This window comes from Cynocephalus volans, chromosome 4, assembly GCF_027409185.1.
Source record: "Cynocephalus volans isolate mCynVol1 chromosome 4, mCynVol1.pri, whole genome shotgun sequence".
Taxonomy (NCBI): Eukaryota; Metazoa; Chordata; class Mammalia; order Dermoptera; family Cynocephalidae; genus Cynocephalus; species Cynocephalus volans.
Genome location: NC_084463.1, coordinates 158,724,893 through 158,732,483, shown reverse-complemented (window position 1 = coordinate 158,732,483; position 7,591 = coordinate 158,724,893).

The following is a 7,591-nucleotide window of genomic DNA, read 5'->3' as shown; positions in this document are numbered from 1 at the left end:
TGCCCTCTCACCAGCAAGTATGAGAGTCCTTGAAGATTCACACCACAGAACCCCATTAAAAAAAAACTTGTCACGCCAGCCATCAACTCCTTCAGAATTGGCCTCCTCACTATGCAGCCACCGTGTCCACTTGACTGATTAGGCATGAGTACAAATACCTGATCCAAGGGGCTCATTTCAGACATGACTTAGGTGTGACAAATCTTCCCACAGTGCAGGGGAGGCTTTGCTTGATTTATTACAGCTTGAATCAGCCCTGTTTTCAACTTTGGATCTTTCTTTTTCTTACCATAGCTGTTTACCCTCAAGAAACACTTTACCTGCCAAACTATGTCTCATGATCTGTGTCCACTTTGAAAAAAAGAAATGTAGACAAATTTTGTCAATTTTTTTCAATTTTTAATGATTGTAATTGAAGTATAGCTTGAATGCAATGAAGTGAACAACTGAGTTCAATTCTATGAATTGAAGTGAATGAAGTTGTACATATACCAGCAAGATCAAAATACCAATTATTTACCAAAATATTACCCAAGAGCATACAGTACATCCTTCCCAGTAGATCATCCAAGATGACATCTATTCACACATTACTATAATTTTGCCTCTTTATAAACTTTATATTAATAAAACAATGATTTATACATTTTGATATTTGCCTTTTCTTGCTTAATATTATGGTTGTGTAATTCCATAATGTTGTTCTGAATATTGTTAGTTAACTTTTTTTTTCATTTCTATATAGTATTGAATGGAATAAATACAACAAAATGTTTATAATTTGATGCACATATGAGTTATTTTCATTTTGAGGTAATTGAGAATAGTATTTCTTGGAACATTCTTGTTTGTATCTTTGATGCAAATATGTGTTTCTATTGAGTGTATAACAAGGAATAGAATTATGGGCGTATATTTCCAAAGAGTTTTCCAAAGGATTTGATCAAATTTACATACACACATTCAACACCTTTAAAATTTGTTTAATCCACATATTTGACAACTTTTGGTTTAATCAATTTAACTTCCTTTTGAAGTTTGTTTATTAGATTGTTTACTAGTATTTCTTTACTTTTGACTCTTTATAATTAGTATGAGATCTTTCTGATAATAATTATTATATGCATGTCCCATATGAGTTCCAAAGATGTTTTTCAGTCTTTCCTAGGTTGATTACCTTAATAGCAGACAACAAGACAAGAATTTGGATGGAAGTAGTTTGTTGGGAAGAGGAACTTAGTAAGCACCAATAGTTAAGTTGGAAACACGGTAGGAATGAACCGGTCATTTTTGTGAGCAACTGGGGCTTAGATTCATTTTAGAAAGTCCCTTGGAAAGACTGTGTAAAACCTAGCTGAAGCTTGTCCCAACAAGAGTTCAGGAAGTTGGGGTATATATGCACCCACTACAACCTATCATTGATAGAGACCCATTTCTGCAGATAACCCTGGCACTTTGAAGTGGGTCTGTGCATGAACTGGGCACACACCTAGTACTGAGAAAAAGAGTCTCCAGATTGGCAGTCATGGATATCTTCAGTAAAAATAAATAAACAAATCTGAAAAAATAAAATAAATAAGAAAATAACACAGAATAAATTAATGATGTAAATAGCAAATATAAAATAGATGAGATAAACAATTACAAAATTGGATCTGAAAGAAAACTAAGAAAATTGATGAAAATCTCACATATCTAGTCAAGAAAAAAAATACAGAGATAAGGCAAAAATACCTAATATTAGCATTGAAAAGTGAGAATCATTACAGACCCAGCCAATTTTAGAAGGAGACAATTGTGAAAATTATTGTGCCAGCAAGTTTGAAAGTGTAAGTCTAATGGATGAATTTTAAGAAAAATAAAACAAATAAACTGACTCAAAAAGAAATTGAGATTACAATTTTCTTGACAATACTAGAGACTGAATTCATAATTCAAAATGTTCCTATGCAATGGAAAACTTTCCTGCTTTTCCATGAATTTTAATACTATGCATATTTTCTCTATATCAAATAAGAATAAACACTTCTGAGTTCATTTTGAGAATCTAGAATAATGTCGATGTCAAAAACAAGGGCAATACAGTAAAACAGAGTGAAAGAATTTACAGAAAAATTTCGCTCATAAACACAGAATTCAAAATTCTAATTGAAACATTTATATATTCAATTAATCAACAAATAAAAAGGATAATTTATTATATCACGTTAAAATTTGTTTTGTAATAAAAACATTTGGTCTTATACTAGGGAATTAAAATATACATAAGTTGATATGTTAAAATCTTAAAGGGGCTAAATCACATAATTATCTTTAAAAATGTAGTAAAGCAGCTTAAAAAAGTTCAACATCCGCTCACCAACAAACAAATGTAGTGATGTAGTGAAAGAAGTAAAAATAAAACAATGCAGATGATTTTAGTAATCTGAAAAAAAAGAAATCTATTCCCCCAAAACCTATAGAAAATATTTTCAATATGAAATGTGAATGATTTCCCTCTAAAATCAGAAAGCCAAGGATGCCCAAATTTACTAGGTAAATTCAACATTATATTAAAGTTCCTAGCTATTTAAACAAAGCAAGAAAAATAACTAGAAAGAATAACATTGGAAAGAAAAAATTAACCATATTTAATCAGAGTATGTGATATACATGTTGAAAATACAAAATAATGTACAAATAAATTATTAAATTAATAAGAGATTTTGTTAGAGCTGTCAGAAGAAAAATAAATATAAAATATACTGCACTAATCTAAAAACACATGTTTTCCAATGGGCATGGAAAACACAATTAAAAATACGATGCACTCAGTCATTGATTTAATACAATATGTGAAAACTCTTTACAGAAGAGCATACAATAAAACTTTCATTATACAAATTGAGCTGAATCTAAATAAAGAGAAAGATATAGTAAACTTATGATTTAGAAGACTTGTTGATACAAACTTGACATTTCTTTTAAAATGTATTTATAAATTCACTGCAGTCCTAGCATGAACGCAAACAGGTATGATGCTAAAATTTGTTTGGAGAGATGAATTCCCAAAAATATCCCAATTACACTGTAAGAACAATAACAAATTTTCAGGATTTGCCCTACTGGATATCAAAACTTATTAGTGATAGGTGCTTCTGACTATAAAATAAACAGAATCATACATAGAGCCCAGACATTGACTGATATGTATACAAATACTAACTTTCTGAAAATTATAACACTGTCTGTGGGTTGGTTTCTGGATTCTCTATTCTGTTGCATTTGTCTGAGTGTCTGTTTTTATGCCAGTACCGTGCTGTGTTGGTCACTAGAGCTTTATAGTATAATTTGAAGTCAGGTAGTGCTACACCTCTGGCCTTAGTTTTTGTTGCTCAGGATTGCTGTGGCTACTCATGGCCTTTTTTTGTTCCATGTGATGGGGATTGCATTGAGTTGAAGATCCATGAGTTGGAAGAAACGAATGTAAAGAAGTTAGTACTCCCTAAATTTTCTCATAGATTTAATTTAGTAACAATCAAAATTCCCAAGCGTTTTTAAACATTCAAGTCAATAACACAATTTATTTTGAAATGCTAAGTATCTAGAATATCCAAGGCAATATCATAGAAGAAGAATCTGAAGAACTCCCATACAGTTGTGAATACTATAAATAAATCTTCATTACTTTAGAAATTGTGACATCAGTTCATGCACAGATACAAAAATAAAATAAACAAAAACAAAGTCCAGAAAGACTCCCGTGTATAATTTCAATTGATTTAAAAGAAAATTTCACAGCAATGTAATGAGGAAAGAATGGATTTCAAAGTAAAATTGACCCAGTTAGATTAGGTTTAATACGTAAAACAATGAAACCTATCCATTTACTTTCACAGCATACAAAAATTAATTCATGATAAGTATGTAATGTAATGCATGTCAAATAGCCTATTTAGCCATGTCACAACGTATACCCGAGCCCAAACCTCATGTTGCATACCATAAATATGTACAGTTTTTTGTCAGTTAAAAAAATAAATATTTTAAAAAATTAAAATTCAAAAATTAATCCAGATTTATTATGAATATAAATACAAGTGCTAAACCACAAGGTTTCTAGAAAGTAACATATTATCTTCATGATTTAGGTTAAGCCAAGATTTCTTAAACAGGATGCAAAAATTAATACACAAATTTATAGATAAATAGCACTCTATTCAAAAACAAAGCAAAACAAAACTAAACTAAACTCTAATGTATCAATGTACACTATAGGAGAGTGAAAAGCCAATCAGTATGTATAGAACCAACAAAGCACTGATATCATTAATTAAAGAGAAACACAAAACAAAATACAGAGTCTATCACATAAAATTACTATAACATAGTGTTACACCTCTCACAGTGTAACAGAGATAAAAAAAAGATTTCTCAAAACAACATAAATTCAATGAGAAGCCTGAAGGAACTGCACCTCAGCAACTCCTCTGTTAGAAGGAGAAACTGGGTAGCAGCACTGAGTCAGTTTTTGTTTCCATTCATATTGAAAAGTCACGGAAATTATGGAAAAAGAAAAACCAAAACAAACAGACCGTTAATCAATAATAGTAAGAACATACAGAAATTGGCTGTTTAATAATCTCCATCTGAGCATGCATGGTTAAAAATAGTTTAAACAATATACCATCAAAAGAGTCATAAAATTAAGCTAGGTGACATGCAAAAAAAAAAAAAAAAAAAAAAAAAAACAATGAAAATGAAAGTGCCTGACTTTTTGAGAAACTCACAGAAACACCTTAAAGCAAAATGTGGGAAAACTCCCATGTACGAACTAATCTAGCAAAATGTCATTGCAAATCTTAACGCACATATTTTCCCATCCTTTAAGCTTTGTTGTGTTAAGGGTTATTGCCCTCAGAACAATCCTTGTTCTGTTTCAGTTCTCTTGTTCACTTTAGAGGCTTTAAACACTTGTGGGTTTCCTTTTCACAAAATCTTCCAGTGAACCCATTATATTAGCAATCAGTGTATATAATCTCTAACCTAAACAGAGATTAAAATTGATTGAGTGGGCTCTTGCCCCCGCTACCTGTAGGCTCTTTCCTCCTATCCAAGGACTTTTGTCTCATGCATGCATTACCTAAAGGCCCTATCTAATAATCAAATAGCAATGAAGATTTGTAACACTCTACAATATAGACAGTCTACCTATAAAAAAAAAGTGAAAAAAAGGCAAAAGACCTGAACAAATCCTTCACACACACAAACACAAAAGGTATAAGTACAGTCAAAAGATAGATAAATTTGTAAAAACCACTAATCGTTAGACAAATGCAAGTTAAGACCACACTGTGATATCACTAGACACTAATCACAATGGCTAACATTCAAAAGTCTGTTTTGGGGGGCAACGAAGAAATAAAACCATCTTAGGAGATAACATGATGGTCTCTGTAGAAAATCCAAAAGAACGGATAAAAATATCTTTTGGAAATAATAAGCAGTATAGCAAGATTGCAGAACACAAGTTTAACATGCAAGCATCAGTATTGTTCCTATATATCAGTAATGAACAAGTGGAATTTGAAAGTAAAGGTAATTGTGTTTACATTTATGTTAGCACCCCACAAAACTGAAATGCTTTAGTACAATTATAACAATATCTGTACAATATCTATGTGAAGAAAGCCACAAAACTATTATGAAAGAAAACAATTAACTAAGTAAATAGAGAAATATTCCATTTCCATGGATAGGAAAGACTTAATATTGTAAAGATGTCAGTTATTCCCAAATTGATCTATAGATACAATCCCAGTCTAAGTCTCTCTTTTTCCTTTTGGAACTTTGAAAGTTGATTATAAATTTTATTCAAAAAAGTAGCAAAGATAGTTATGAAGGAAAACAGGAGTTGAAGGAGTTACACTCTCAGATGGAATGACCTGTTATGAAGCTCTAGTAAGAAAGAAAACATGGTAAATTCCTAATGACAGACTGATAGATGGAACAGAGTAGTGATTAAAGTAATAGATCCATGTACATAGTATCATGTGGTTTATAGAAAGGCATCCCAGTTTTCCAAAAAAGGAAAGGTGATCTCTTTGATAAATTGTATTGAGTAATTTGTATATCTCTTTGGAAAAGAAAAAAATAACCTGGACCCCTATCTTACACCCTTTTCAGAATCAATTGTTTGGAGACCTAAACGTGAAATACAAACGTAAGGGATATCTTTGTGATATTGATGTATGCACACAATTTTAAACAGAATATGCATAGAATTAACCAGATAAGATTACAGATTTGTTGGAATACTTCAGAAAGTTTCGTTTATCAAAATTAACAGTGTCAAAAGGGCAACACTTACAGTGGGAGAGGATATTTTTATCAGACCACCATAATCAGACATGTATATTTGATAGAGGAATTATGATGAAAATATAAAAACAATTCTTACAAAACAATAAATAACTGTCATAAAACCCAAAAGAAAGATGGACAGAAGACACAAATGAGCACTTTCCAATTGAAAATATATCAATAGCTATTAAATAATTTTAAAGTTCTCAATTTCTTTCTGCATTAAGATAATAAACATTAAAATAACCATGACACCAATGTCTTCCAGAATGGCTAAAAAGAAAACAGCAGAACATATTATCACAACAAGGATATTGAGCAGTCATAACTATCATGCCCTGCTGGTAAGAACACACATCTATGTAAGTACTTTGGAAACCCATTTGGCAGTATGTAGTAATGCTGAATATGCCGGACAGGCCCGACAGCGACCCCGTGTGGCAGCGCGAGGCGACAGCGGCGGGACTGCGGCTTCTCTCTGCAGGACTCTGCGGACAGCAGCAGCCTCCGGGGGCGGGGGGAGAATAAGGCAGATGAGGGCTTGATCCGCAGGTCGGAGAAAAATAGACGACATCATGTGACATTTCCTGAGCGCCAACAAGTGAGAGCGCAACAGACATTCCCGAGTCCTATCTCATCCCTAAAGAAAGGTTAGGCTTAGGGTTAGGGCTAGGGCTAGTGCTAGTGCTAGGGTTAGGTGCAGGGTTAGGGTTAGGGTTAGGCTTAGGGCTAGGGCTAGTTGATATGGTTAGGGCTAGGTTAGGATTAGGGTTAGGGCTTGAGTTAGGGCTAGGGCTAGGGTTGGGGTTAGGGTTAGGGTTAGGGCTAGATCTAGGGCTAGTGCGATTGCTAGGGTTAGGGCTAGGGCTAGGGCTAGGGCTAGGTCTAGAGTTAGGGTTAGTGTTAGGGTTAGGGGTAGGGATCAGGTTAGGTTTAGGCCTAGGGCTAGGGTTAAGGTTGGGGTTAGGGTTAGGGCTAGTGGTAGGGTTAGCGTTAGGGCTAGGGTTAGTGTTAGGGCTAGGGCTAGGGCTAGGCTTAGGGCCACTCAAAGTCTGGTGAGTCATTGCAAGTGACCGTCCCATGGCCCATCCTATGGGAAGTGTTTGCAGCAAAGGTGGTGGGAGAGACGGGCCCACCAGGGAAACACTGGGGCACAGCAAGGACAGCTCATCTGCCCCCCGATCAGCGTAGGAACATCAGTGGAGACTGGTCAGGAATGTAGAACTGCAGGAGGTGCAGTTTGCTGACA